This window comes from Leopardus geoffroyi, chromosome A1 (genome assembly GCF_018350155.1).
Source record: "Leopardus geoffroyi isolate Oge1 chromosome A1, O.geoffroyi_Oge1_pat1.0, whole genome shotgun sequence".
Classification (NCBI taxonomy): Eukaryota; Metazoa; Chordata; class Mammalia; order Carnivora; family Felidae; genus Leopardus; species Leopardus geoffroyi.
This window is the reverse complement of record NC_059326.1, coordinates 108,139,837-108,165,541: the sequence shown is the minus strand read 5'-3', so window position 1 is coordinate 108,165,541 and position 25,705 is coordinate 108,139,837. Positions and strand designations below refer to the sequence as shown.

Here is a 25,705-nt window from a genome sequence, read left to right as displayed (position 1 = left end):
AAAACTCTAAAGATGCAAGAATAGATTATGACAAAATAAATCTCACCATTATCTAGCCACCCAGTTCTCCTCCACAGACACAGCCACTAGTATCAACTTCTAGTGTAGCCTTTCACAAGTATTCTATACATACAAAAGAATATAAATATGTATCATTTCCTTTTTAAAATATTTTCATGTGACTGCATATATCATTTGGCACCTTGCTATTTTCACTTAATACTTCCCTTGGAAAACAGACAATATCAAGAACTTTTTAAAAACTGCCTACCTCAATTTTGAAGGCTAAATTTTATCACATGGGTATAAACAATCTCCAAGAGGTATAAAGCTGAGTTGTTTCTCACCTTTTACTTTCACATACATAATGCATGAAATAATCTTGTACTTTCACACATGTGGAATATGACAGAGTGAACCCAAAACCTAGAGCATTTATCTGTGGTGGTGGATCAAAGAATTTGTAGATTTAAATTTCAGTAGGTATTTTAGATTTTCACAGATATTTTTCAAATCTAACAGAATATACCAAGCTACACACCCACTAACAATCCACTAGAGTATCTGCATTTCCAATCTTTGAAAAATGCCTCCTCAACTCCAATAACATAAAGGGGGGTAAAAATCTGCTTTCCTCCTCTGAAGAGAAGGATCTATTTTGTTTGTTTGTTGTGGACCATTACCCTGCTATAATATACTGCAATTAAAAAAAACAAAAAATCCTTTTCTCTGATCTGAAATGCATTTTTATCATATTTTAAATTTCTATTTCCATTCAGAGTGATTATTAATAGATATGAATTTAACTCATTGTATTACCTATAAAGTCGTTGTTTCAGGATTTTTTTTTTTTTTTTTTTAAAGAAAAAGAGGGAAGGAGAGCACGAGTAGGGGGTAGGGGGAAGAAAGAGTGAGAGAGAGGGAGAGAGACAGAGACAGAGACAGACAGAATATGAATCTTAAGCAGGCACCACACTCAGTGCTTGACCCTACAACCCTGACATTGTGACCCTAGCTGAAATCAAGAGTCAAACGCTCAAATGACTGAACCACCCAGGCACCCCTTCTTTGTTCCTTTCTAGTCTTGGTTGCTTTTGGTCTTTCTTTCCCAAAGATTCCCCTTTAATATTTCTTGCAGGGTGGGTTTAGTGGTCACAAAGTCCTTTAGTTTTTGTCCCGGAAACTCTTTATCTCCCTCTTTCTAATTCTGAATGAAGCCTACTGGATAAAGTATTCTTGGATGCCTATTTTCCCATTCAGCACATTGAATATATCATGGTTAGTGAGACCAACAGAAGTTTTTCCCAGAGGCAGAAACTGTTCTCCACATTACTTTCTATGGTGTAGAGAACTACAGCTGAAATAAGATTATTCCATGAATAAAGGGAAATAAGGGGTTCAGAATTCCATCCCAAATAAAGAACTTAAAATGAGTGCTTTACTACAGGCTTAGAGCACCAGGATGAAGTGGGACCCAGAATTTGAGAAATTAAATATATAAATAACACTGGGGCTTGGAAAGATCTTCCTCCCACCCCTACTTTCAACTCATTTAAAAGACCAGCATTTCAGGTAAGTACAAAGATGCATAAAATCCAAACCCATTTGTCTGAGTAAATGGTTAAAAGAAGAGGACTCAAAAGGTCCCATTAAGTGAACCCATTCAACCTAAGAAAAGCACGCATGCTAACCAAGGCCAGCTCAGGCTTGGCAGGTGTATCTAGGTCCTAGCCACTATCAAGTTTCTTTCCCCAGAAATCCATTCAAATTCTATAGTTTTTGACCTTAAGAGCTTTACTCATAACAGCATCCCAATCCTGATTTTTAACCAAATTACCTCAGCTAGGCTTGACAGTAACTGTTTCCTTTTCAGTGGATAATTCTAGAACTCCAGGAAAATACAGAAATCAATACAGAAATGATGAGGTCAAACAAAAGCTACAGCATTAACATTTTATTGCCATTAAATATACTTTAACAACTTACTATTAGGGTATTTTATGTTCTATTTATAAAGGTATTTAACAGATAAGAAAATGTGATAAGCTAAATTTGCAAGTATAATTTATTGGACATTTAAGGATTATTTATGTTTTAAGAAAATTTGTTTACTGGTAAATCCGCTTTGTTAAATGCCTGAAATATATGAAGGAATCAGAAAAATGTAGCTATAGCTTATAATATTTAGGAATGTAAGTAATCAGGCATGAAAGTGTTAGTCAATTTTTAAAGAGTAAAATTTACTCTTCCCCATCTACCATTAAAACCCAAAGACAATACCACAACAACCAGACAACAAAAAGTAATGAAAACTATCCAAACTGGTAAAGAAGTAAAAGTGTCACTATTTGCAGATGACATGATAACCCTGAAAACTCCACCAAAAAACCACTAGAACTGATAATTGAATTCAGTAAAGTCACAGGATATAAAATCAGTGTATGGAAATTCACAACATTCTATACACTAGTAACAAAACAGCAGAAAGAGAAATTAAGAAAACAATCCCATTTACAACTACGGCAAAAATAGTAAGATACCTCGGAATAAATTTAACCAAATAGGTGAAAGATCTGTTCTCTGAAAACTATAAAAGACTGATGAAAGAAACTGAAGACAACACAACCAAATGAAAAGAGATTCCATGCTCATATGTTAGAAGGACAAACACAGGTAAAATGTCTACACTACCCAAAGCAATCTATACACTTAATGCAATCCCTATGAAAATACCAATGGCATTTTTCACAGAACTGGAACAAAAAAATCCTAAAATTTTTATGGAACCACAGAAGACCCTAAATAGCCAAAGCAATCTTGAAAAAGGAAAAACTGGAAGTATCACAATTCCAGACCTCAAGTGACACTACAAAACCATAGTGATTAAAACAGTATGGTACTGGGATAAAAACAGACACACAGATCAATGGAAAAGAGTAGGAAGTCCAGAAAGAAACCCATTAATCATATGGTCAATTAATCTGCAATAAAGGAGGCAAGAACATGCACTGGAAAAAGTCTCTTCAACAAATAGTGCTGGGAAAACTGGACAGCTACAGCAAAAGCATGATACCAGACCACTTTCATACACCCTATATACAAATAAACTCAAAATGGACTAAGACCCTAAATGTGAGACCTAAAACCATAAAAATCCTAGAAGAGAGCACAGGTGGTACTTTCTCTGACACTGATTATAGCAACATTTTTCTAGATATGTCACCTGAGGCAAGGGAAACAAAACCAAAAATGAAGTACTGGAACTACTTCAAACTACAAAGCTTCTGCACAGCAAAAGAAACAACCAACAAAACTGAAACACAACTTACTGAATGGAGAAGATACCTGCAAATGACACACTCAATAAACAGTATCCAAAATATATAAAGAACTTATATAACTCAACACCAAATGAACCAAATAATCCAATTGAAAAATGGGTAGGGGCACCTGGGTGGCTCAGTCTGTTAAGCATCTGACTCTTGATTTTGGCTCAGGTCATAATCTCATGGTTTTTGAGATCAAGCCCCACATTAAGCTCTAAGCTAACTCTGCTGGGCTCTGTGTGGGGCCTGCATGAGAGTCTCTCTCTCCCCCTCTCTCTCCACCCCTCCCCTCCTTTTGCTCTCTCTCAATATAAATAAACTTAAAAAAAAAAATTTTTTTTTAATACAAATGGGAAGAATAGGGGGTGCCTGGGTGGCTCAGTTGGTTAAGCATCCGACTCTTGATTTTGGCTAGAGTCATGATCCCAGGGTCACAGGATCAAGTCCTGTGTCAGGCTCTGTTTTAAGTGTGGAGCATGCTTGAGATTCTCTCTCTCTCTCTCTCTCTCTCTCTCTCTGTCTCTCTCTCTCTGCCTCTCTCCCCTATATTCATGCTCTCTCTCTTAAAAAACAAAAACAAAAAAGGGCAGAAGAAGACATGAATAGACACTTCTCCAAAGACATACAGATAGCTAACAGACACATGAAAAGATACTCAACATCATCCATCATCAGGGAAACTGCAAATTAAAACCACAATGAGATCTTACTTCACACCTGTCAAAAATAAAAAAGACAACAAGTGTAGACAAGTATGTGAAGAAAAAGAAACCTTCGTGCACTATTAGTGAGACTGCAAATTGGTACAGCTATTGTGGAATACAGCATGGAGGTTTCTCAGAAAATTAAAAATAGGACTACCCCATGATCCAGTAACCACATTTCTGGTTACTTACTCAAAGAATATAACACCACTAAGTCGAAGGGATAAATGCACCCCTATGTTTATTGCAGCATTATTTACAACAGCAAAACTATTGAAGGAGCCCAAGTGTCCACCAACAGATGAATGGATAAAAGATGTGGCACACACACACATACACAGGAATGTTAGCCATAAGAAAAGAATAAAATCTAGCTATTTGTATCAACATGGAATGAGAAAGCATAATGCTAAGTGAAATAAGCCAGAGAAAAACAAATCTTGGATGATCTCGCATATATGTGGAATCCAGTAAACAAATCAGCAAGGCAAAAAAAAGAGGGAGACAAACCAGAAAACAGACTCTTAATTATAGAGAAAAACTGATGGTTACAAAAGGGGAGATGGGTCAAGGGATGGGAGAAATAGGTGAAGAGGATTAAGAGTACAGTTATCTTGATGAACGCTGAGTAATACAAAGAATTTTTAAATCACTATACTGTATACCTAAAAGTAAAATAACACTGTATGTTAACAACACTGTAATTAAAATAAAACACCCAAAGACAGTATACACAGTACTCAACTTGTTCTGAGTTCTATGGGTCAACCATTTTTAAAGAAAACCATAGAAAGATAACCATAGGAATGTGGCCTTGAGTGGAAAATTTCTATACCCACCCTAAGATCAACACATTTCCTTTAATTAGTATCATTCCCTATAAGCATTTCTTCAGTGAACATGTGCATTAAAACCATTCACAATTATTAGATGGTTAATAATAAAATTAAAATAGGTATCTTGCATAGGACTACTTTTTAAAGAAATGGCTCCTTTTGTAAAAGCACATCTTATATCTACAGAGCACAAAACAAGCAGAGCATTTTCTCATGCTGCCAGGAAAACACTCTTTAATCAAAACCACAAAAGGACTGCTTTTCTGATTTCCTCACAGAAATCACAGCCTTTACAGTGAGAACATACAGCAATAGCTACAATAAATTCCAGCTGCTGTGGTAAGGATTATTATACTATGGTTAGCTGCTGAGTGGGCCCAACAAGGAGCCACCAATTCTATTTACTTAAGCAAAGCATAGCTCCTCAAATGGCAATTATGTCCAGATAATTATACCCTAGACCATTAACCAAAATAACTAGAAGTTTAATATCAGTTTCCATTCCCTTAAACTATAACACTATTATAAGACTTTCAAAAATATTTTCTAGCTATAGATAGAGACAGATATTTTGGATCATACTGACAAAATTGAAGAGTAATTCCAATTATTCCATTCCTTAGATATCTCCCAAACTCCTCCTTTATAGCTATTTGCAAGTTTAACAGGAGAAACTCTGAACCATTCAGGGGCAATATTTGAATGGGACAATCACATTCTACCTCTGTATTTTAATAATTTTCTATAATATGCATATTTCCTCATTCTCTCACATTTGGTAAATGAATTAGTCCTCGTGTGTGTGTGTGTGTGTGTGTGTGTGTGTGTAAGAGAGAGAGAGAGAGACGGAGGGAGGGTTGGATGGAAGGAGGGAGAAAGAATGAGAGAGAGAGAGATAGAGAGCGCTAGTGCAAGAGAACTAAGAGAAATACCTAAACCCACCAGCGAACTACTGAAAGAGTGGTACCTACAACAAAATGCTATCAAGTCAGAATGGGAAAATGGTAGGATCAGAAATCAGCTAAATGACCATGAAACCAGGAAACTACAACAATACTACATATCTATTTTCTGGGTTTTTTCCACTTCTAAAATTGATACAACATTTTCCTATCATTAGTCATAATACAGGCTTATTATCAATATGCCTCACTAATCAGATAATTATAAAAATTAACATATTGAACATATATTCACTGAACTCCTACTACATGCTAGCCCCACATAAAAATTTTTAAATATATATTTAAAATAAATACAACTCAGCAAGTTATAAATTATAATAAACTTATTTTTTAAATGTACAAAAATGAATACTGCCAGAGGTAAGACGTGTATACATTATCAGAGATTAAAAATGAGTGCGGTATAAGTAGGTAGAAATAACATTAATTTTTAGTTTCAGCAATTATGACACAGCAACAATTAAGACTTTAAAATCTGGCCTACATAGACATCCAAATAGAATTTTTAAAAAACTCTTAATAAAACAGAAGTACTTTGCTCTCTTTCCTATTTTATTTATGAAGAATACTACTAAGGGCTGGCATCATGCTCAGTGGTGAAAAACTATATTCAATTAATGTAAGCATTTAGTGAAACATCAGATGTTTTAAATTAATTAACAAGATGCTCACTGTTATTACAATGTTCTAGAAGTTCTAGATAATGCAACTAGTAAGTGAACCAATATGATAAAAGTCTGAAAAGGATAAGCAAAATTCATTATTATGTATGTTTATAAATAAGGACACTATTCCAGAAAAGCTAAGTCAATCAGCAAGACTATTAGAAATATTAAGTGGGGGCGCCTGGATGGCTCCGTCGGTTAAGCATCTGACTTTGACTCAGGTCATGATCTCACAGTTCATGGGTTCCAGACCCACATTGGGCTCTGTGCTCACAGCTTTATATTCTGTGTCTCCCTCTCTCTCTGTTCCTCCCCACTCATGCTCTCTGTCTCTCAAAAATAAATACATGTTAAAAATTAAAAAAAAAAAAGAAATGTTAAGTTAATTTAGTTAGGTTAGCTGATTAAACTTTCCAATAATAATAATCTTACTAATGTTAATAAATAGGTGAGTTTAAGGAATACAACACAATGAAGAGGCAGTGCAACAGAGGTTAATACACACATGGATCTCAGAGCCAAACAGATATGGATTATAATCTCAATTCTACCACTTCCTAGCTGCATAAACTGCTATAAAGTCACCTAATGTCTCTAAATTTTTTCAAGTATAAAGATGAAGAGCGGCCTCTAGGACTGAGTCCTTATCAATGCTGGCTGCAAAGCTAACTCCACAGGCACGGGGCAGAGGGGCAAGGTAGCTACCACCCCTGTGGCTGGTGGGAGAGCTGTTTCAGCGAAGGGGGTGTGTAGGGAAAGGAGGGTTGGGGAGCCGTTGCTCGCTTTTCAAATTTTGGAGGGTAGCACAGCAGCTACTCCTCAGGCGGATGTACCTGGTTCCTGGAGTGACAAAAAACCCTGTCTAATCTAGAAAAAGAAATAAATGCCCAACACTGAGCAGGCCTCACTGGAGGAGGAGGAGCAACCACACAAAGAAAACTGCCTACACTGGCCTAGGCCTGAAACCCTATATCACAGCCACCACTGTTCTAGCTTCCCTGAAGGAGCAGCTCACCTAAGCAGTCATCTCCTTGGAGATCAAGAGATGTGCAAATACTGATATGAACAAACCTAGAGTTTTTGATGCCATCCATCCCAACAACAACCTCATCAGGACAGAGTCAGCACAAGGGACCCTCTATTCACCATGAAAGATCATTGGGTAACTCAAGAAGTTTAACACAAATGAATTCTTATTCTGACAGTGAAAACCAGGAAGCAAGGAGTTTCCAAGACAGCCAGAATCTGGGTAAGACACACAAGAGACCACGGCATTCGCTCACAGTTCAACCAGTAACCATTTAGTGAGTAATTCAAGAGCTGAAGGACAAACACTAGTTCAACCATGAGTAGCCAATCAGGCCATGAGAAGAGTTAGTTCAGCTCCATCTAGAGCACAGTCGTTCTTATGTTACCAGGACAGGTATGTCTTCCTCAAAGGGGTCAGTGAGAACTTCTCTGGATAGTAGATTTGGCTCTCCGTCACTGAGACTCCCGACCACCGAACCCCAAGGCATCTTCCTCCACCCCATTACCTACTCAGTGGGCAGCGTCTCCATACTCTAAACAGAGAGTCATCTCCCCAACAGTTGTACATCAGACTGTATTAGTCACCACCCTACACTCCTCCAATCCCAAAAGACCAATCCCTCAGTACCAAACTGCCACCAGAGCAGGGTCCCCACTGACCCTGATGGTCAAGCTCAAGCAGCTTCCCCATCCAAAGGCCAAGTGGGGTCATTGTCCTGCAGTGATGACCACTATACCACATATCTGGGACCTTCACTGAAAAGGACTGTTCATGACACAAAACAATGTGGACAGCAGCATCGTGCCATTACAAGTATGGTTCCTCATCAGCCAGACAGCCTGACAGGCTTACTGTTCCTAGGCTACTCAGCCCAACCAACTTGGGCAAGACCTTCATTCTGCTGTGTCTCCCAAACTGCTCATCACTACTATATATGGAGGGAAGACCCAGTACAGCCCAAGGTTATCGCAAACCAAACCACGAAACCATGGAGCTCTAAGGATTATAGGCAGCACTGTATTGCACAGGTACAGTAAGTATTGAAAATGTGCAAATGATATCCAGACAACAAAGCACCCTTACATACCAAAAAAATAATGATGCTCTGAACACAACAGCTAGCCACACAGAGCCCTACAGTCCAATCCAACACTGAGTGCAGGACTGCAGATGTAACAGGCTTCACCATGCAGCACCAGCTGATGATGGCACCACAAGATCCACAGCAATAGACCGTATTCAGACAGACCCCAGGGAGTGCCTGGCATGTTCAGAAGTTGGGTCAAGTCGCTCACATGTTGCAACACCCTTCCCATCAGTTCAGGCAGATGCAGTGGCCTACCTGCATCACCTGTGCTCTGGCAACAATAAAGTGCAGAAGGTGGTGTATAGGTTAGGAAGAATCAAGCATTTGGTCCACCTTCTTGATGACAAGAGTTTTGGAACTTTGGCGGAATGCTGTGGTGCTCTCTGAAACCTCCTTTTTGCCAGTCTTACAGATGAAAAATAAAATACCAATCAAGAATGTTGGTGAGATATCTGCCTCGTTCCAACTGGTAAGAAAATCTACTGATAAAGTAAGGAAATTTGTATAGGAGTTCTTTGGAATTTAGCTCCATAGGATACTGTAAAGGTGACAATCCACTGAGATACTCTCTCAACCTTAACAAAAAGTGTGAATATTCCAGTTCTTCTGAATGCAGTAATTCTTCTTTTGATGCTGATCATAATCAGACATCACTTGTTCTGCCTAATTCTGTAGGGGAGGGAGGGAGGGAAGAAGCAAATGCAATCCTATGAGGGGCTGGCAGACTCACATCAGCATGTGATTCGCACATGTATGAACACATCTAATCACAACAGCAACACTTTGGTGAACTGTGTTTGCACCCCCAAGAAACCTATCCTATCAGCCTGGCTGCTGGGATGACTTAACTAGGAAAAGAGTCTCCCAGCAAGGACATAGAGCCAGGCTGACAGGGGGAGAAGAAAAAGAGAAGGACATAAAAAGATCAATGAGATGAAGTTGGTCATATCCCCAAGTTGTCAAAGTTCTCCAAGGGGACGAGATGCTGTGGCATCCAACAATGATAAAACGGTATCTGATTCTTCCACCAGAAAGTTCCAACCCAGCCAACCTGAAAAGCTCTGCTAGATCTCTCCAGAAGCAGTCTTCTGGAAACTAGATGTTTACAGCATACATCCTGGTGGCCATCCACAAAGAAAAAGGGCTGCCCATCCTTACAGAACTTCTAAGGGCAGGTAATGATAGAGCTACTCCATGTGAAGCAATTGCTTTCAGGAATATGGTGCAAGATGTTCAGAACAAGAAGCTCACAGGTAAATATACCATGAGACCTAACCAACTGGCTTCCCAGTAGCCCTGGTCCTCATGTGCTGTCTGAAGAGATCACGGAAGCCATCTGCTATACCAGGTCCCTCCAGCCTGTATCCAGCTCACTCAGTAGTAACCCGCAGATGCAGGGTCGGATGCAGGCACCCACAGGACTCTACAGACTGAGGCTGGGCTGGTTCTGTCTGCATTCCAGGCCCTTCCTCTCTTCATGATGCAGTTCTGTGTATGGAGCACTTCATACAGCTGCAGGCATCAATTACTACTACCCCAATAAACTGGAATTGTGGAAGGAAGGAAGGAAGGAAGGAAGGAAGGAAGGAAGGAAGGAAGGAAGGAAACAAAAAACCTCTGCACGAGGTCACTAGCAAAATCATGGAGAACAACAAAGTCCTTGTTGACTCAAGGGAGAAAGAAAAGCTAGTGAACACAACCAAAGGCAGAGGAGACAGATCATGTCTCAAAGTGGTAAAGGCAGCAGCCCAGCTCTTGAATACATTATAGCAATATTAGGACCTCCAAAGCATTCATAAAAAAGATGGATGCAATCAAAACCATTTTTTTACGCCTTCGCTGTACATTGCAGACCAATTCAATTCACATCCTTCCTTGTCTACCACTAACCAACAGATGCCACCCATCAGTCCGTCAGCAGCACTTCCTCCACGCGAATACTGTTAAGAATCAGAGACCCTCACTCTGAATACAACAGGATCCAGCCACCTATGCAGTATTTTAAGAGCCAAAAGGAAACCACATATAAAAGCTTATACTCAGGCTCCAGCAAATCTTCACCAATTTACATCAGTTCCTATTACTCACTAGCAAGAAAACAAAACAGATGGCTACGGGATACTAGCTGTATTGTAGTCAAGATGATTTCAAAAGAGGGGTGCCTGGCTGACTCAGTTTTAAGAGTGACTCTTGATCTTAGAGTTATGGGTTCAAGCCCAACATGGAATGCAGAGATTACGTAAATAAATTTTTTAAAAAAAGAAAAAGATGATTTCAACAGAATTGTATTTGCAGAACTGTATTTGCAGTCTCCTGATAGCTATGAAGATCCTATTTTGATGATGACTAAGTTCACTTTCCAGCTATTTACTGATTATCCAACACAGTATGGACCGAAATCAACCACAAATTATATAGACTTTTATTCCATTAAAGGACCTTCTTAAGAGCAGAAGAGTACCCAGAGTCTCCAGACTTGTGGGTGTAGCATCAAGATGCTCAGTAGAAATCTTTCTAATCTTGTTTAGAATGAGAAGAAAAATACACTTGCTGATCTGCTGATGAAATGTGAAAGTGAAATATAAAGAATGAGTGAAGAGCGTTTCTTTTTTGAAGACTTATCAGTGAAGTGAGGAAACCTTTGGGAGAGAGCACTTTGACTTTCTAAGCTCTATTTAGGTGTCAGAACTAATTACTTATAGATTCTTTAGTCTGGTAAAGATGTGGGCAATGCAAGGAGAGGTTTGAGAAATGAGTGAAAAGAGATGGGGGACGTGTAGGTAAAATGAAATTAAAGGGGATTTTTAAAATGTGCATAAAGTTATGTTCTGATAGTATGAATAGACAGTCAGTCAGTAGAGCATGCGACTCTTGATCTATAGGGGTTGTGAGTTCAAATCCCACAATGGGTGTAGAGCCTACAAAAGAAAAGAAAGAAAGAAGAAAAAAAGTAAAGAAAGAAAATGGATGGTCTTCATGTTTTATTGCTATTAGAAAAAAAAATTTGTTCAAGAATTAAGATAATGTTGAAAAGTGTACAGAACTTGGCATTTACTCATGTAAAGTATTATTTGCATTTTTCCTTTAAAATTTTTTAATGTTTATTTATTTTTGAGACACGGAGAGAGAGAGAGAGAGAGTGTGCACGCGCGCAGGTCGGGGTGGGGGAGTTAGACAGAGGGAGTCACAGAAACGGAAGCAGACTCCAGGCTCCACACTGTCAGCACAGAGCCCAACACGGGGCTTGAACTCATGGACTGAGAGATCATGACCTGAGCCAAAGTTAGACACTTAACCGAATGAGCCACTCAGGCACCCCTATTATTTGTATTTTTAATAACAGAAACCAACTTGTCCCTTAAGTTAAAAGATATAAATACACAGTGTATGCACTATATTAACCTTTCTAAAATCTGAAGAATTGTGAAACCCCCACAAATATATCTGGCCCCAAGATTCTGAATAAGGAAAACAAAAAGATTTTAAATAAAGGCATAAGGTGTGTATATTTCCTAATGCTTTATTAGGAAAAACTGATTAGTGAAAATTTATATATATATTTTTTAAGGACTGCCAGACTCCAGGTTCCCCACAATTGTTTGTTTTACCAGCTTCAGAAGTACCAAAGGCTCAAAAGGAGTCTCCATCAAACAGCTAATTACAAGAGATGATGGATACTCTTTTTCTTCCACAACCCTAGCCTCAGTCAATAACAGATCATTAGGAGCGCGAGTGGCTCAGTCGGTTAAGCATCTGACTTCAGCTCAGGTCATGATCTCTCAGTCCATGAGTTCAAGCCCCACACTGGGCTCTGTACTGACAGCTCAAAGCCCAGAGCATGCTTCAGATTCTGTGCCTCCCTTTCTCTTTGCCCCTCCCCCCACACACTCCTTCACTCAAAAATGAATAAATCTTAAAAAAAAAAATTTTTTAAAGAGATCATCAATCCTCAGTTAATAATCCTACTCTACACTAGTAGGATCATTCAGGTAATGATAGCCTATTCTAGTTAACAATAAGCTCCTTAGCAATGGCATGGACAATGTATTTATTTACCACCTTCTACTTAATCTTTGAATCCTTGGAATCAATCAATGAATGGCCTGCTTTATCTGCCCCCTTACACAACTGATAATGGATTGCATTATCAGAGACTTACTTACCTAATTCACAAAGTCCCTTGAGTTATCATTATACAGTTTAAAATGGGTGATGATAAAGGATGTATCAGTCAAGATGTTTTCATACACAGGGGCGCCTGAGTGGCTCAGTCAGTTAAGCGTCCAAATGGTTTGGGTTCAGGTCATGATCTCACAGTTTGTGGGACTGGGTTCCAAGTCAGGCTCCTCGTTGACAGCACAGAGCCTGCTTAGGATTCTCTTCTCTCCCGCTCTCTGCCCCCCTTCCCCTAACCTGTGTTCTGTCTCTCTCTCTCAAAATAAACAAACTCTCTTTTGAGAGAGAGAGAGAGAGAGAGAGAGCGCATGCAAATAAGCAAGGGAGGAACAGACAGAGAAGGAGACAGAGGATCCAAAGCTCACAGCATAGAGCCTGATGTGGAGCCTGAACTCACAAACTGCAAGATCATGACCTAAGCTGAAGTCAGACGCTTAAATGACTGAGCCACCCAGGCACCCCTTTGTTTGTTCCTATCTTTGTCCCTTATTCCTATTACTAGTATCAAAAACAGAACATAAACTATTCTGTGTTTATAACACAGAAGATAGTGAAATTTATTAGACTGAAAACCAAAAGTCAAATATATAGGAAAAGATCTGATTTTGATAGTCAAGTTGAAGAAAAACCATTTTTTTAGAATAGAACTGATTACTTGAAAATGTATTACACACCAATCATCTTAAAAGCCAAACTTCATTTATAATCCTCCAGGGAAGTAGTGTGGTTAAAGAAACGAATTTGCATTAAAAGACAATCTCTGTAATTATTCAATTCTGTAGATTGGTTTTTCAAATACTCAACTGTTCAAACAATTCAATTCAGTAAATATGCGCTGATGGCTTTATTAAGAAGATAACAGTAATGTAAGACACAGCAGGAATATAAGCACAGCCCTTGACTTCACAAAATTTATAATGTGCTAGAAAAGTGACATACATAAACAAGTATTACTGGACAGGACAGAACCTAATCAAGCATAAATAAATGCATGACACACTAAAGACAGCGGATAATCAGTGGAGAAATCAAATGAGAGGATTTCTGCAGCAAGTTAACAGTAAGGAAATTGATTATTTCACATCACAAGTTAGGGTAATTCTAGGTATATTACATGGAGCTCCCAGTTCTACTTCTCTGCACTTTTCTTGCCTCTGCCCTCCTTTCCATAAGGGCATCACTTTCAGTCTAGTAACAAAATGGCTACAGCAGTTCCAGAGGTCAATCCAGATAAAACCATCTTTACGGAGAAGAGGGATCATCTCTTTTCTTCTTTCTCAAAACCAAGAAAACCTCTCCCAGCATCTTCTTAAGACTTCTTTCTATGACCAACTGGCCAAAACTAGATCTATTCCTAAAACAACCACTTCCAACAGCAATGACATCTACCATTAACCAAGATTAGAGTGGATGCTATTAAGTATCATGACCATCATTTTAATGTGAGCTGAGTATTTCAAGGACGACAGGCCTTGGAGAAAGGTATAATTTGACAGAGAAGTAAAGAAGAAAAATACAATGCCAAAGGAATAGATGTGCCTAACTTAAGAAAAAAGTCTGACTGCAAACATACGTTAAATACAGTTAGGGATAAAGTGTCTTCCTAAACTGCACTGTTGTCATTCTCTGTGATACAAAAATTAACTTACTATTCAACAGTGAGTAAATGGTAAGAACAAAAGAGGAGGAGTGCTCTTTTTACGGAAAGGATATAGTTAATTATCAGTGGAGATAGTCAAACTTACCACTCCTTGTCAATGGAGTCACCCATTCAGCTATCTCTAGGTTGAGAACATTCCATATTACACATACAGATGACTGCAGATTCTCTGAATAGCAGTTGGTTCTTGAAGGTTTCTTCTCATTTGGGTTCAGTCAAATGGGTTTCAGTTAAATGTCCACAAACTCACAGTTGGCCCGATCTACAAATGAAAGCACGCAATTAGGAGGCAAAAAGCTATAGGGAGCAATTCCCTCTTCCACCATCTATAAGTAACTGACCTAGAAGAAAAATGAATTTAAATACCAGATTCATTAAGCGCCATGTTCAAATTAAGCAACTTGCATTTCAAAGGTTGTAATGTGCTTATTACAGTTACCACCCTCTTCACATCATATAAATTTATTGTTGTGTTCATAGTATACCAGGTCCAAGGCTTACCATAGATTACTCATGGGGTAGAATCTAACACATATGTATGGTGGACCAAATAAGGATGACCTACAAAGCATGTAGGATATATACATATATAGGATAGCTACCTATAAATCAGAAGACTCGACATGAAAACCAGTATTTCTGACCTCTCTTGGAGGAAAAAAAAAAAAAAAAAAGGTCAGAAGATCCAGCAATGCCGGGCCCACATTCCCACATGGTAACAATCTGTTGGAGCTGATTAGCAGCTAATCCTTCAGATGGGACATAGGCTTTGCAGTTGCCTGCAGATGTCATCACTCTCTTATAACACAACTCAATTATCTGTATGGATCCTGCTGGCCTGGGATGTTGCAAACTCTGCTATATAATCATAAAAGCTCAGAGGGAACATTTATTACTGTCAAAGTGAAGCATGTTTTTCTGCCTTGACAATACAACAGGGACAGCTATATTGGCTTTGGAGTCAGAGGGCCCTAGGTTTGAGTTCTAATTTTGCATACAACTAGTTTGGGACTTCAGGCATATTTTTAACCTAAGATATATGTTATACATATTTACAAAACTCCAAATAAACATATAAGCACTTAACAGTCAACAAAAGGCCTAAAATCTACCATGTCCAAAGTGAAATGATAATCCCAAATTCACGGCTTCCTCAGTCTTCTGCATCTCAGTAAGCTGCAATGTGATTCATGTGCATAAGCCTCAAACCTCAAAATCCTTATACGCTTTCCTTCATTCTGACAAAACCAGTACCAAGGCACTGGGTTCTCTAAAATATATAATTTGAATGGACTCTTGGAATCCCCTAAGCACAAATAATTCCTCCTTCAGAATCAAATACTTTCCTGAAATTGCCTACAAATTCAACTATTTAAATAATGGTACTTTGAAGTTTCAAGGTTCCATATTATGAGGAATATTAGTATTTCATTTTTTAAAAGTGATGGAGGTACCTGGCTGGCTCAGTCAATAGAACATGCAACTCTTGCTCTCAGGGTTGTAAGTTAGAGCCCCACAATGGCTGTGGAGATAGCTTATAAATAAAATCTTTGGGATGCCTGGGTGGCTCAGCTGGTTGAGTGTCTGACTTCAGCTCAGGTCATGATCTCATGGTTTGTGGGTTTGAGCCCTACATCGGGTTCCACACTGACAGTGCAGAGCCTGCTTGGGATTCTCTCTCTCCTTCTCTCTCTGCCCCTCCGCCACTCATGCTTTCTCTTTCTCAAAATAAAAAACTTGAAAACTTTTTAAATAAAATAAAATCTTTTATTTTATTTATTTTTTATTTTTTATTTTTTTTAATTTTTTTTTTCAACGTTTATGTATTTTTGGGACAGAGACAGAGAGAGACAGAGCATGAACGGGGGAGGGGCAGAGAGAGAGGGAAACACAGAATCGGAAACAGGCTCCAGGCTCTGAGCCATCAGCCCAGAGCCTGACGCGGGGCTCGAACTCACGGACCGCGAGATCGTGACCTGGCTGAAGTCGGACGCTTAACCGACTGCGCCACCCAGGCGCCCCAATAAAATAAAATCTTTAAAAAAATGAAGACAAAATACTGGGGATAATATGTACCACTCCTTGCAAGATACTGACCCATTACATTTTGTAAGCTTACACATTTCTTCCAGTCTAAAATGACAATGAACTAGGACACTATACTTCATCTGAAGATGAAACTAAGCAACAGATGGTTAGAATTAAAAAATCAACTGTTTCTATAGAACAGCTGTTCAAAGAAATCAGAAAATTAATTTTTGAAAATAATTCTATTTAGTATCACTGGAAAATAGGAAATAATTAGGAATAAATTATCAAATGATGTACAAAGAGGACAAATAGATACAGTACTGTATTCATGAATTCAATGACCTTTACATGTCAATTCTAATTTGAGCAAGATTCCATGCACTTCTAATCAAAATCCAAGCAGTGTTAACAGAAATTGACAAGGTGAATCAAAAATTCATATGGAAATGCATATGAACTAGAATGGCCAAAACAACCTCAAAGATCAATTATATTCGAATATTCGTTATAAAACTGCAAATATCAAGACAGTGTAAGTACTGAAGAGAAACAAATAGATCAATAAAACGAAACTGACAGTCCAGAAATAAAGCTACGTATATACGGTCAACTGATTTTCTGCAGAGGCAAGCCTCTTCAACAGCCTTTTCAACAAATGGAGCCGGAATGACAGGATATCTACACATTGTACCATATATAAAAATCAACTTGGGGCGCCTGGGTGGCGCAGTCGGTTGGGCGTCCAACTTCAGCCAGGTCACGATCTCGCGGTCCGTGAGTTCGAGCCCCGCGTCGGGCTCTGGGCTGATGGCTCAGAGCCTGGAGCCTGTTTCCGATTCTGTGTCTCCCTCTCTCTCTGCCCCTCCCCCGTTCATGCTCTGTCTCTCTCTGTCCCAAAAATAAATAAACGTTGAAAATAAAAAAAAAAATTTAAAAAAAAAAAAAATCAACTCGGGGCGCCTGGGTGGCGCAGTCGGTTAAGCGTCCGACTTCAGCCAGGTCACGATCTCGCGGTCCGTGAGTTCGAGCCCCGCGTCAGGCTCTGAGCTGATGGCTCAGAGCCTGGAGCCTGTTTCCGATTCTGTGTCTCCCTCTCTCTCTGCCCCTCCCCCATTCATGCTCTGTCTCTCTCTGTCCCAAAAATAAATAAATGTTGAAAAAAAAATTAAAAAAAAAAAAAATCAACTCAAAATCCATCACAGCTCTAAAGGGAAAATCTAAAACTGTAAATTCCATGAAGAAAACACAGTGGAAATTTTTGTAGTCTTAGGCAGAGATTTCTTAGATAAAACACAAAAGCATGACACATAAAAGACAAAAGGGATAAACAGGACTTCAAAATTACTAATTTCTGCTCTCCGTAAGATGCTGTTAACAAAATGAAGACAAGCCACACAGTGAAAAAAAATATATATGTAAATCATGTCATCTGAAAATGGACTTGAATCCGGAAAGAATACAGGAATGCTCAAAACTCATTAAGAAAACCCAATTTTAAGAAGGGACAAATGATCTTGACATACTCCTGATCAAGGATAGACACTAGCAAGTAAGTACATGATAATATGCCCTAACATCATTGTTCATTAGGAAAATACAAAGGTTGGCAATGATATGGAGCAAATTCAACTCTCATATGCTGTTGATGAGAATGTGAAATGGTAAAACCACTTTAGAATGCAGTTTGGCAGTTTCTTAAAAAATTAAACACACACTTACCATACAACGCAGCAATTCCATTCTTAGTTATTTACCTAATAGAAATCAAAGTCTAGAAGTGCCTGGGCAGCCCAATCAGTTTAAGTGTCCGACTCTTGATTTCTGCTCAGGTCATGATTTCACTGTTTACTGAGTTTGAGCCCCACATGGACTCTGCGCTGACAGTGCAGAGCCTGCTAGAGATTCTTCCTCTTTCTCTGCCCCACCCCCACTCACTCTCAAGATAAACGAACTTTAAAAAAATAAACAAAAAAACCCAAAAAAGATATGGAAGTCTACGTCCACAAAAGACTATCAACAGCACCTTTATTTTTAATATCTGGAAGTGGAAACAACCCAACTATCCTTCAAGAGGTGAATGGAATACACTAAGTAAGCTATAGCCAATCAATGTATTACTATTTGTAACAAAAAGTTAATGAACTATTATGCACTAGTCAACATGGATGAATCTCAAAATAATTATGCTAAGAAGCCACACCGGATTGTAGAATTCACACATATATAATTCTAGAATCTCTAGTGATAGGAAAGAGGTTCAGTTGATTGCCTGAGAATAGATAAGAAGGTTGAAAAAAAGAATTTTGAAGGGGACAGGTATTTTCATTATCCTGAGTGTAGTGATAATTTCACAGGTATAAATAGTACTCAATTTATAAAAACTAAAATATGTGGAGTTAATATTAAATTTAAAACAAATTCATTGCATATTAATAACTGGTAGCAAGACTGATTCATATGAAAGGCAAGACCCTTTCAAGCCATTAACTTTAAAAATTATGGCCACCATCTTTCTTTTTGGAAAATAACTCCATTGAAAAGTACAGTATGTCAATGCTAAAGATCAAAACCATAATTACTAATCAGAAGGAAAGCATATGCCAAAAATAGTTCTCTAGAAAACCTCATATAATTTAGCAGGAGCAAGAAAATTTAGTGGATTTCAAAATTACTCATTCAAATGCAGTCCATAAAGTACCAGTCTTTCATTACATTTTGTAGGAATTACATAAAAAATAATTTTTTTCACTGCCAACCAAAAATATTTTAATGCAGTCATTTTATTAGCATTCATCTCATATCACTATTACAATGTAATTCACATGCTGCTTAGAATTAATGAAGAAATAATGAAATCAGATCCATTTTAATTAACTGCTGGCATCACTTGCTGCTTTTGTACCTCATTAAATGGCACCTCCATCCCCATTTGCCTGTTATTTATACTGAAGACAAAGCAAATTACATTATTTCCTTAGGTGAATTTAGACATTGAAAAAATTTTTTAAGTTTATTTATTTGGTGGGGGAGGGGGGATATGAGCAGTGGAAGGGCAGAGACAGAGGGGGAACAGAGAGAATCCCAAGCTGGTTCTGCCCCGCCAGTGCAGGGCCTGATGTGGGGCTTGAACTCACAAACTCTGAGATCATGACCTGAGCCCAAATCAAAAGTGAGACACTTAAATCAACTGAGCCACCCAGGCACCCCAACCATTTTAGACAATATCAAAAGTGTGTAAGCTCATCTCTTATCCAAAGACACCTCTTCTCCAAATTAACAAGGCTCAGTTCCATCACAATGCTATAAAAAAAAAAAAAAAAAAAAGCCTTCATCTTTAGAGAAATGAGTTAATAGTGCTACTTAGAATACTTTTAGGGAAGTCAGAGAGAAAAAGTATACTAGTTCTGAATCAAAACAAATGGCACAACTAGAGTGAATGTTCCACATATGAGAACATCTTTCCAAGTCACTGCTGCCTCAAGGGGAATGTCCTGTCTTGGGACACTTATCATAAGCAGTAAGTATATTAGGATAGTGATGTGAAAGTACCAGATCTAGACCAACTTTATGATACCTGGCAACCCTCGGATCCTAAGAATTTAAAAATAAAATCTATTTTTAAGTGCCCAAATCCACTGCAAAAGTCTCAGGTTTAGGAGCACCTGGGTGGCTCAGCTGGTTAAGTGTCCAACTTCAGATCAGGTCATGATCTTGCAGTTGCTGAGTTGGAGCCCCACTTCAGGCTCTGTGTCTCCCTCTCTCTCTCTGCCCCTCCCTGGCTTGTGCTCACTCACTCTCTCAAAAATAAATAAATGGTTTAGGGAAAAAAAAAAAAAAAAAAAAGCAAGAAGCTAAAGCTCTAAGTCTTACAGTAACATTGTTGCTTAGTTTCCATTTTCCCCCAATGAATAATGGCTTAAATCATCAGGCCTTTACCCTATTAAGTTACTCTGATACTGAAAGAAAAATATGTACTAAGTATATGCCCCATCTCCTTGCTCATTTTATTGTCAAATGCTAATTCCTTTTTTCTTCCCAAAGAAATACAGACCTGGCAAGAACAATAAAGACCTGTAAGAAATCTAGTCAAATTTCCTCATCTTACACATTCAGAAAGGTAAAGAAATTTGCTCTGAATCTCTTAACTAATCAGTATACTGTAATACCTATTAGCACTGCAATAAGTCACTGCCATTTATTTCCTTCCTAAGTACACTGTAAAGAAAGGCATATAACCATTCACTTATACAGTTTAAGTGAAAAGTTACCTGGGCAATAGTATCATAGCCAGAGGTGATACTGTTGAAGACTCAAAACATTCTGCCTCTTGCTATTTGCTGGTGCTAATAACACTGCACACAGTAGGGTTACAGAAATGGATAGAAGTGAGGTTGTATTTGAGAGTACCTATGAATGAGGCAAAATGTTTAAAGAGGGAGAAAGAATATATTTCTAACTACCAGAGTTTCAGAACTTCTGGAAAAGGCAGCATATGCCTTAATAAAAAACAGAAAAGGAGGGAGGAGGTAATCAGATGGACTACCAGCGTGAATGCAAAATTGTACAACTTCAGAAACACTAAGGAAACCTACCTATATAGGTATACATACACTTACCAGGCACCAAAACAATTCCACTCCCAAGAGAAATGAAAACAGGTCCACACAAAGAATATGGGCTAGAGGAAGCTGTATAGGATAGCAGTTTAAGAAAACAGGCTCTGGAGTAGAACTGCCAGAATATGAATTCTGGCTCTGGCACTTACTAAATATGTTGAGTTTAGGCAGTTACTCACCATGCCTCACTCTCCTAACTATAAAATGGAAATAATTCATAACGCTATTGTCAGGTTTAAATTAGGTTAATACATGTAAAATGCCTAGAATGTAGTCTTAGCACAAAGCCTTCAGAGTTATGGCTATCAGAAGGGGAATGGGATTTGATATATGATGTAAGATTACAAGAGTAACTTTCTAAGTCAGAGGACATTTTAAAATACATATACACACCCAGAGCCTCTGCAGTACAGTGTAGTCAAGAGTTTACATGGATTTTTGATTATGGGCAATATTAAGTCATTTCATTGTTTCCAAGTCTAACTGCCATGGAGAAATGCAGGCCAAGTTTTCTGCACTTTGGTTTCATCAACTATAAATAAAAACAATGCCACTTACCTCAGAGAATTATTTTAAGGATGTAGGAAGATGTTCAAAGTGCTTACTTAGTACAATGCTTGGCACATGGTAGCTTAAAGTTGACACTATTTTATTAAAGTATTATTTAAATAAGCACATTTTAACTACAATGACCATTTGTCCTTATTTGCTTATGACAGCACCAGTTTATGCAAGTTTTCACAATGTAATTACAGCCATTCCTCTATCTCGGTATGTCCCAGTTTAAATGAAAAATTTTCTCATTATGTCCTAGTTTAGATGATAAATCATATGGTTGCCCTCATTTATAAATGAAGTACTTTCAAGATTCTCCATCTACTTAATTCTTTATCTTCTCAAATGTTCTCTTACCTCCTTTTAATGGAATCACCCCTTTGTTTTCCAACTCGACATCTCCATTTTACACACACACACACACACACACACACACACACACAGTCTCTGGCTCTCACTCTCCTAATCTCTTTATCCAGGTGGTTGGTAACCTCAATGCTCAAGTCCAGGTTTCTCTGTCACCCCATACTCCTCAGCGATGTCATGTTTCCCAAATCTAATCCTTCTCAAATTCTTATCTGTCCCTTCAGTCTTAATTCCAAGAAAAAAACCTACTGACCCAAAATACCACCACAACCACCACCACCAATTAACATTTTAGGTCTCTTTAGGGATATCGACATTTCAACAGCTAACTCCTAGAGAGACAATGCCTTAACCCAGAGTAGAGAATCTACTAACATGAATTTTAGACACTGTGAAAGTTGACTAGAGGAGACAATTTGGAGAAATATTTTCTCAAATCAAAACTCCCCAAATCAAAAATTTTGGTGGGTTTCTATTAAATAAATACATCAGAGCGGTCCTGTTTTGTTGTTTTTTTTTTTTTTTTTTTTTTTTGCTGGTTCCCAAATAATCCCGACAGAAACACCACAGGCTTTTAGCTCAAATATAAGGTAACAGTTCTTTAAGGGTTTTGGCCTGTGCCTTCTTTTCACTCTACAAATGCTCCTCTGGATTATGTTGGATCACTGCCCTGAGGTCAGTTATGATATGCATATTGATGACAGCCAAATCCACTTTCCCAGCAGAGCTCTATCTAAAGCACAAAGTTCTCAAGCAGAGATGCCTTTCAGCTCAACCTCATATAACCAAATGCATACAGTATACCTCCACCTGGATGTGCTACCTGTCTCAAGCTTAACTGAACTCCAATTCTTCCACGGCACTCCTCTACTCCAATCCCACTCAAATAACTTTCATTAAATTCTCTCATCCACCCAGTTCCCCAAACCAAATCCTTGACTCCTACCTTTCCATCTCTTCCCCCGACAGTCAAACAATGGAATTCTCTAAACTATTTTTCCAATCTGTTTCTTCTTACTCCAAGAGTCACTAGTGAAGGTCTGAGCACCACCATCATATCTAAAAAATACTATTATATCTGCTTACTGATCTCTTGGCACAATTCACTGCCCTCTCATTCACTGCCATTTGGGGTAGAATGATCCTTCTAAAATGAATGGCTGGTGGCATTTATTACTTTTTTTATGAAACTCTGTTAATGACTAATATCCTCAGGAACATCTCCATTAATAAAATTTCTAAGGGCCTTTTTGATGTGGTCCCAGTTTTCCCTTCAACATCATTTACTACCTTTTCCATTCAATGCCCTATAATTGTGCCATCCAACCATTCTCAACTTCATTCTGTTCCACAAAATACCAGGTTCTACCTGTCATGGCTATAGGGCATCACACCTGGTGTTCAACTTAGCCTGGCATACTCTTCAGAACTTTATATGGCCATCATTTCCTTCAGGAAACTTTTTCCAATGCTCTCATCTATTTTAGGTGCTCTTCAAAAGTATCAGGCACCTTCCATTTAAGGCACTTATATTAAAGAGGTTATCAATCCTGCTTGTACCTCCAAACCATGAAAGGAACTTAGGGCTAGAATTTCATATTCAAAAGTTCAGGAATATGGCCTCTTATTTTAGATACCATATCTTAAGAGACATTAATAGGCCAGAAATACCCAGAAAAAGAAAAACAAAGCCAGAGGTATCAGAATCCCAGATTTTAAGATACACCACAACACTATAGTAACCAAAATAGTATGGTATTAACATGAACACTGACACATAGATGAGTGGACCAGAATAGAGAGCCCAGAAATAAACCTACCTTATATGCTCAAATAATCTATGACAGAGGCACCTGGCTGGCTCAGTTGTTTAAGGGTCTAACTCTTGGTTTTGGCTCAAGTCATTATCTCACAGTTCATAAGATAGAGCCCCATGTCGGGCTCTGTACTAACAGTGCAGAGCCTACTTGGGATTCTCTCTCCCTCTCTCTCTGCCCCTCCCATACTTGCACTCTCCCTCTCTCAAAATAAATAAACTTAAAAAAAATCTGTGACAAAGGAAGCAAGAGTATACAATGGGGAAAAGATGGCCTCTTTAATAAATGGGGCTGGGAAAACCTGACAGCTACATGTCAGAAAATGGAACTAGACCACTTTCTCACACCATACACAAAAATAAACTCAAAATGCATTGAAGACCTAAATGTGAGACCTGAATCCATAAAAATTCTAAAAGAGAACAGAAGCAGTAATCTCCCTAACATCAGCCACATTTTTCTAGATAGGTCTCCTCAGGCAATGGAAACAAAAGCAAAAATAAACTACTGGGACTACATCAAAATACAAAGGTTTTGCACAGTGAAGGAAATCATCAACAAAACAAAAAGACAACCTACTGAATGTGAGAAGATATTTGCAAATGATATATTCACTGAAGGGCTAATATCCAAAAGACATGAACAATTTCTACAACTCAACACGAAAAAGCAAACAATCTAATTTAAAAAATTGACAGAGGAGGGGCACCTGGGTGGCTCAGTCGGGTAAGCTTCTGACTTTGGCTCAGGTAATGATCTCACAGTTCTTGGGTTCCAGCCCCATGTCAGGCTCTGTGCTGACAGCTCAGAGCCTGGAGCCTGCTTCAGATTCTGCATCTCCCTCTTTCTCTCTGCCCCTCTCCCACTAACGCTCTATCTCTGAAAAATAAATGTAAAAAATTTTTTTCTTAAATGGACAGAGAACCTGAAAACAAATTTTTCCAAAAAAAGACATACAAATGGCCCACAGACACATGAAAGGATGCTCAAAATCACTCATCATCAGGGAAATGCAAATCAAAACCACTATGAGATATCATCTTACACCGGCAAGAATGCCTACTTGAAAAACATAAGAAGTGTTTGGCAAGGATGTGGAGAAAAAGGAACCCTTAGGGGCACCTGGGTGGCTCAGCAGGTTGAGCATCTGAGTCTTGGTTTCAACTCATGTCTCATGGTTTCATGTATTCAAGCCCCACACCGGGCTCTGTGCTGGCAGCATGCAGTCTGCTTGGGACTCTCTCTCTGCCCCTTCCCCACTCACATTGTCTCGGTCTCTCTCAAAAATAAATAAATTAATTTAAAAACAAAAAAAGGAACCCTCATGCACTGTAGGTGGGAATGTAAACTGGTATGACCACTGTGGAAAACAATATGAATGTTCCTCAGAAAATTAAAAAAAGAAATACCATATGATCCAGTAATTCCACTACTGGGTATTTGCTGGAAGAAAATAGAAACACAAATTCATAAAAGTTTTATGGACCCCCACAGTTACTGCAACATTACTTACAAAGGCCAACATATGGAAGCAACCTCAGTGTCTATCAACAGACACATGGATAAGGAAGATGTGGTACACACACACACTGGACTATGATTAAACTCCCTTACAAAAGGATGAGACTGTACCATCTGTAACAACATGGATGGACCCAGAGGATATTATGCTAAGTGAAACAAGTCAAAATGAGAACGACTAATACCTATGATACCTATGATTTCATTCATGTGGAATCTAAAAAAACAAATAAACAAAAAACAGAATTAGACCGATAGAGAAAAAAACTGATGGTTGACAGATGGGAAAGCAGGTAATGGGGAGGACAGGCAAAGTGGGAGAAGGCAAGTGGGAGATATAGGATTCCAGT

At 38.4% G+C, this 25,705-nt stretch overlaps 1 protein-coding gene and 2 pseudogenes across 3 annotated transcripts in view; 2 read left to right on the top strand and 1 right to left on the bottom strand.

Moving 5' to 3' along the window:
• CDC42SE2 (CDC42 small effector 2) overlaps nt 1-25,705 on the bottom strand; it is a 188,855-nt gene that overhangs the window by 68,184 nt on the left and 94,966 nt on the right. For all 3 annotated transcript variants that reach the window (XM_045487834.1, XM_045487842.1, XM_045487853.1), the window contains exon 2: nt 14,535-14,711. The gene's annotated coding sequence lies outside the window, so the exon portion shown is untranslated. The remainder of the gene's footprint in view (nt 1-14,534; nt 14,712-25,705) is intronic.
• Nucleotides 7,263-25,705, top strand: part of LOC123579068 — a 43,979-nt pseudogene continuing 25,536 nt past the window's right edge.
• On the top strand, nt 7,380-10,094 carry LOC123603212 (annotated as a pseudogene).